The sequence below is a fragment of the Acinonyx jubatus genome, chromosome B2 (genome assembly GCF_027475565.1).
Source record: "Acinonyx jubatus isolate Ajub_Pintada_27869175 chromosome B2, VMU_Ajub_asm_v1.0, whole genome shotgun sequence".
In the NCBI taxonomy this organism is placed as follows: domain Eukaryota; kingdom Metazoa; phylum Chordata; class Mammalia; order Carnivora; family Felidae; genus Acinonyx; species Acinonyx jubatus.
Genome location: NC_069385.1, coordinates 108,271,553 through 108,278,158, shown reverse-complemented (window position 1 = coordinate 108,278,158; position 6,606 = coordinate 108,271,553). Strand labels below are relative to the sequence as shown.

The window sequence follows — 6,606 nt, the reverse complement described above, 5'->3', positions numbered from 1 at the left end:
AAAAAGAGTGAAGCGCCTGGGTGGCTCAGTCGGTGAGGCATCCAAATTCAGCCCAGATCATGATCTCACGGTTCATGAGTTCGAGCCCTGTGTCGGGCTCTGTGCTGACAGCTCAGAGCCTGGAGCCTGCTTCGGATTCTGTGTCTCCTTCTCTCTCTCTCTGCCCCTCCCCCACTCATGCTCTGTCTCTGTCTCTCTCTCTCAAAAATAAATAAACATTAAAAACACAAATTTCTTGAAAGAGTAAGAGCTGAGGCAGGAAGCTAGGAGTCAGAGGGTCAGTGACCCATCCATCCACCTATTCCTTAGCTAACCATCATTTAGGGAAGTGGTTATTTAGCTGACCAATATTTATATAGTCCAAGATAAAGCACAAGTCCTGTATGAATATTAAGTAATTGAATTAACTAATTGAATCCCAGAACAAACCTATAAAGGCAGTGCTATTGTCCTCCCCAGTTACAGATTGGGAAACTGAGACCCAGAAAGGGTTAAGTGACTTGCCCAACATCATACAGCTGGAAAGTGGCTAAACCAGGATTCAAGTCCAGACGTAATGTTACCGGAACCAATCCCTGCTGCTAGCAGGGTCAGGGACAGTCAGAGGTCATGAGGCCAGGCCAGGGATGACATCTTTCCTTCAGGATGAGACGGTCCTTTCAGGGAATGGATCAGAGGCCTTTCCCAGAGAGGACCGCAGCTGGAGAGAGCTGCTGATGTAACTGCTCCCTCTTGTGGGTGGGGGTGAGGTGGAGTTGGCCGAGGCCCAGGGGGTGTGCCTGCCATGACAAGGGCCTGGCCAATAGCAGGGCCAGGGAGGAAAGGAACCTCTCCCGGATATTTCTATTATCTTGAGGAGAAAGGGAGGCGGGAAGAAAATTTGGCCGGAAAGCAGACTGAACTTGCAACTTGGTTTAATAACCAAATCCCAGTTCTCCTGTGAGTCAGAGCTCCCCCTCTGTGTCCCCTCCAGGGAAATCCAGGCCAGGTTCGGGGCTGGGAACTGGGAAGCCTATCTCCATCACCACCCGACCGGCCTAGAGTCCCAGAAGCGGGGCCCGTCTCCCCCGGAACTCTGGCTGGCCAGGTGGAGGAAACGCAGGGTCCTTCCCAAGTTCTAGAGAAGAAGGAGGCTCCCAGAGATGGGGATGCTTTTTCCACGCTGAATACAAGGCTGCGTGGGTGGGAAAAGTAAATGGCACCGGTGGGGCAGGGGGTGAACCATTTGAAGGAAGGCTGTCCTGAGAAATGCTGGACTGCATCCCTAGTGAATGGCTGGGGGACGGGGAAGCTAGGGAGAGTGGGCAGAGCTCCTCGAGTCATGGCTTCCGCACCACTTACACACATGCACTCACGCACATTCATATACACATTCACACACCCATAGACACATGTGCACCAACACTCATACACACATGCACTCACTCATCTACTGTTACACACTCACACACTCATATATATACACACACATACACACACACACACACACACAGGAGTGGGGCACACTCACACAGGCATATACACATGCACCCGCATACGCACCCGTCCCCCAGGGGTTAGGACCAGGCTGGGCAGGAGAGGGGCCTTCTGGGAGAATGGCATGGCTAGTAGCTGCCAAGGGGTGGGTGGGCAGAAGACTGGGACCGGGCAGGGAGCCCAAGAGTCGGGGGTGGTGCTGAGAGCCACCATGCCATGACAGGGCCAGGGCTGTGAATGGAGTGGACACTGCTCCTGCCCCCTCCCGGGGCCTGCCTCTGGGCAGGCCAGCCTCCATTCCCGGCATTGTCTCGGGTGCCTTGGGCAGGGTTCCCAGGCCTGGCTGAACTGGGGGCCTGGCCAAACAGACCTCCTGTGCCCTCCCATTCCCCTCTCCCCTTGGAAGAGAGGGTTGTGTGGGGAAGCAGAGGAGAAGGAAGATTCCTGAATCACTGACATCCTATCCCCTAGCCCACACAGGCGGCCTACAGAGGAGCTCAGGTGCAGAGGATAGTCCCAGAGGCCGCCATCTTTCCCAGGGCAGGAAGCCTTAGAAGTCCAGCTCATCCTTCCACACACCCCTTGACCATGACATTCATTTCCTCTCCCATCCCTGGGGTTCTATCAGCCCTCTTCACAAGCTGGGCTTACTCTGGGGTAAGCTAGTCTCCCTCCCAACATCCCCATCCCCCAAGCAATGGGAACTACCTGGTTTTACTCTTAATGGCCAAATTAATCACCATTAATTGGTGGTTAATGGGGGGGGGGGACGGGGATTAATGGATTAATGCAAAGCATCTCCTTCTCGGACAACTGGCTCTTCCCTGCCTCATCCAAGAGGTCTCCCACCCGCTTCTGGCAGCCTTCACCCAGAATGGGGCCCACCCTCCCCCATGGTGCCAGAGAGTTGGGCCACCATCGCAGTGGCTGCACCTCAGCCGGAGGAAGGGACCCCGTGGACAAGAAGACCAGCCATCACCCGGGACCCCACATGGCCTCCCTTTTGGGACTTGGGCAACCCTCCCCTGGGCCCTGTGGGCCAACAAGAAGGCCACCATCCTGCCTTCATGGGGCTTATGTCCAAGAGGCGCTCCTCCCTGCTCTGGAGCTAAACACGGTACAGGACTTCCTTCTGGCGCCCTCCAACCTGATTGTCATCTGAGCCAAAGGGATTTTTCCAAAACACAAGTCAAATCCCGTCCAGCCCTTGCCCAAAGCCTGTCAAAGATTTCCCAGTGCCCTCCAGACAATTCTTCAATGTAGCACAACTCGTGAGACCTGGTCCCTGCTGCCACTATACCTCACCTCCGCTGCCCCCCCTCAGGCCACGGATCTTGCCCCACAGAGAGGCCCTTCCCCACCCGCATCCCAGGATGCCTCCTCTCCTTCCAGGCCCGCCCTCCCAGCTCACTCATCAGCCTGCGGGTCTTTGCTCCGCCCCCTCTTTGCTCTCCTGGGGCCCCCCATCTCTCCCCTCCTGGCACTGATCGGTATGTTGGGGTGGCCTGTTTGTTCATCAGCCTTCCATCTGAGCCAGGAGCTCCAGGAGGGAAAAGACACATCTATCCTGCTTGTCATTAAGTGCTCAGTCCCAAGTACAGTACCTGGCATAGAGGAGGTACTAGGTAAATGCAAATGAATAATGAATGAGTGAATGAATAAACGGTCCATATCTGCCCAGCCTTTAGGGCCATGATGCACACATCTTCCAGGGCTGCCTGGGGCACGCATGCCCACACCCCTCCCCTCTTCCCCTCAACCCATTGCCGTGTGCAGCTTATTAAGGCCGGCTCCCTATCTCTGGGAAGAATCACCCCTCCCCTCTCCAAGCCCCACACCCTTTAAAGCTCAGCTCCAATCAGGGACCCCGCCTCAGCCCTGACTGCCTCCACTCACCTGGTCCAAACCCCTGAAAAGCTCTCTGCTGGGGCTGCTCTTGGATTTATATTATGATGTGCATGTTTCAGTGCCTTCACTATTGGTCCCCCGAGGGCTCCTAGACTCCCCTGAACAGTGAGGCCCTGGCAGACGGAGCCAACATATGCTACCTAGGCTGTGCCAAGCGGCGTGCCCTGGGCTGGATCCCCTAGAAAGGTAGATGAACTTGGTCTGCTCAAGGGGGCGTGGGCAGGGCTCAGGAAGCCAGGGCTCTACGATTTCCTTCCTCACCCCCAGGCTCTGCTGGGGAACTCCAGGACCTGGAAAATGAACATCAGAGCAGGAAGCCCCCAGCGTGGAAGGGGAGGGCGTGTCAGCCAAGCAGGTGGGATCCTAAGAGAGGAAAGAGCTAAGATCAGACATCAGAAGCCAGAATCCTGGCCCTGCAGCAGGAGCCCAGAGAAGCCTGGCAGGAAAGCAAATGGAAGCTTCCACCCATTCTACCCATCTTCCTTGGCTGCTGCTTAGCTGGGGCTTCTAGGGAAGCAAAGGGCTTATTGTCAGGGCAGGGCTATGTATGCACACACCCGACCCCCTGGCGACCTGCCTGTTCCCCTCCCACACCTCCTGGCAGTGGCTCAGTCAGCCCCCACTCAACTCACCAGTGTTCTCAGTACCTATCTGCAGGGGTTTAGATGCCCACCTACCGTGTGCTCAGGACTGGTCTCCCCCTCCCCCACCCACCACAGTGAGCCAGAAGTGCAGCAGACACAGCCCTGGCTTGACAGGGGAGCAGGGGCAGGGGGGGCGTGGCTCATGGCGCAGGCACTCTCATGCCCCCCACAATGCACACACACTTAGAGGCCTGCGAAGCCCTAAAGACAGGGCGGAAGCCTCCGAAGGGGACCTAGAGCCTTCCTGGCCCCTGCTGGTCTACGCTGGGTGACTTTGGAGGAGCCCTCATCCTCCAATCTATAAAGTGAAGGTGATGACCCCTGCTTAACTCACCTCTCCGGGTTGTCAGCCAAGGTGTGCCCTTGAAAACACTCCCCATGGGCTTTGTAATCTGCAAAAAGAGAGTTTTCTTATTGTCATTCTTATCGCTGATCTTATACATCCAGGGAAACTGGTCCTGCTGTCTCATTAACATACAGCAGCTTGGGGCGCCTGGGGGGCTCAGTCGGTTGAGCATCCGAATGACTTTGGCTCAGCTGCTCACTATCTTCCGGTTTCCGTACCTTCCAGCCCCCCCCCCCCCCCCCCCCCGCGTCAGGCTCTGTGTTGACGGCTCCGATTCTGTGTCTCCCTCTCTCTCTGCCCCTCCCCCGCGCTCTCTCTCTCTCAAAAATAAATAAACATTAAAAAAAAATACAACAGCCTCACCTCCCCCACAGGATCCCCTCGCCCAATAACCATCTGGGGTCCCCTTTGCCTACAGGTGAAAGGCCTCATTCCATGCTCTAGGGGTTCCCCTGGCTAAAGTCCACTTTCTAATTTTATGTCCCTTATACTGTAATCTCTCCAGCCCTCTTGGATTGCCCTCAACACAGTTTTTGCCTACCTGCCTCCATGCTTTTGTTCATGCTGTCCCCTCCTCGCGGAATGCCCTTGCCCAGTGTCATTTCTGTATTTAGCTCTATCCTTCAAGACCGAACTGTGGTACCAACTCTTGCCTGAGGCCTCTTTCCTCAGCCAAGCCAGAACTGATCTCTCTCCTGCCCTGTAAGGGATCTGGTTTACACCACATGTCATGACACTTCCTGGCACAGAGTTGGTGCTCAGGAAACAAAAGTTGTAATAATCACACCCTGGGCTCTAAACACTTTATATTGACCGACTCATCCAATCCTTACCTGTTGGTGTACTTCTATTAACATTCCCATTTTCCAGGTGGACGAACCAAGATATATGCCCCGTATCTTGCCCAAGGCAGCATGAGACCAAGATTTGAACCTGGAGACTGACATGAGAGCCCACGTACATGCCTCTAAATATCATGAAGAACTGAGCCACATCCACCCGCTCATCTAAGTCATCCCCCTGCCCAGCCCAGGACATGGTTCAGTACATATCTGATGGTCGTGGCATTCACGTGTCTCCAGCCCCCTGTACGTGCTCAGCTCACTGTGCCGGGGGGGGGGGGGGGGGGGGGGGGTGCGCTCCTTTAGGGTGGAGTCCAGAAGCTGGCTCAGGGTTCCAGGAAATGTGACCCGACAGCCTCCCTGGGCTGTGGACCCACACCATCCTCAGGCATCAGAGTGCCAGCCTAAGGCTGGGAAAAAAAATGCGGGCAGCAGCCCTTCGGCCACCGCACAAGGCTGCCTGGTGGCACGCTTGTTGATTGCATCGATTGCCGACCAAGGTTGTGATTAACGCACCCACCGTCACCACGACAGGGTGTTGGGAGAACCCAGGGTGGGGGTGGGAAAGGAAGCAGGCAAGAGCATCAAAGTCCAGGCACAGGGGACTCTAGGGACCACCTAACCCCATTGCTCGCTCCCATTTAACAGATGAGAAAATTGAGGCCCCAGAGGTGGAATAACTTGCCTAAAGCCGAAGAGTACAGCAAAGTCCCGCAAAAGCACCGGCACTTCTGAGCCTTTCCTCCTCAGCCTGCCTGCGGGCCCGGACCCCACCTCTCTCCCTGGAGAGCTTTATAATTAGCCCTGGGCAGTCCAGTAACCAAGAGGCCCGAACGTTTCGGTGATCCCAGCAGAGGAAAGGGCGCCCTCAGACAGCTTCGCCAGGCTGCCGTGCCCAGCCAGCAGCAGGTCCTACCATCAGAACTGAGAGAGAAGTTGGGAGAAGGCCAGCCGCTAATTGTGGAAAATAAATCACGGACATCTAAACCATGCAGTTGAAGAAAGGCCAGTTGCACGTAGACATGTTTCCTTTTGTGCTCTTGCTCGCCCACTTCAATTGTTAATTGAAAGCCATGAGTTACATAAGTTACGTGGATACCAAAGAAGGAGTTGAATGAGCTCCTGAAAATAACCCACTCGCTGAGTGGTTTTCGGGATGAGAAGAGGTCTTAGAAAAGCAGGTGGCTGAGGAGGGCAGCTGGCCCTCAGAGGGCAACCAGGGCAAACCTGTCCCCTAGTGACGGCAATCTGGATCTGCAGACGCCTCCTTCCCAGATTTTGAGAGGACGAGGATGTGTGTTCGAGTTGCTGGTTCTTCACAAAATCTCAAAGAAAGTCAAAAGTTGCGCTATTATATGGATGTCTTTTTTTTTTTTTATGTTTATTTATT

At 55.0% G+C, this 6,606-nt stretch overlaps 1 long non-coding RNA gene across 1 annotated transcript; it reads right to left on the bottom strand.

Annotated features, from left to right (window-relative positions):
- Window positions 1-3,398: 3,398 nt before the first annotated feature.
- LOC113598852 (uncharacterized) lies at window positions 3,399-6,393 on the bottom strand. The gene is made up of 3 exons (XR_008298173.1): window positions 4,916-6,393; window positions 4,363-4,420; window positions 3,399-3,747 (listed from the first exon to the last, which is right to left on the bottom strand). It is a non-coding gene; the product is annotated as an uncharacterized LOC113598852 (long non-coding RNA).
- Between the last annotated feature and the right edge of the window lie 213 nt (window positions 6,394-6,606).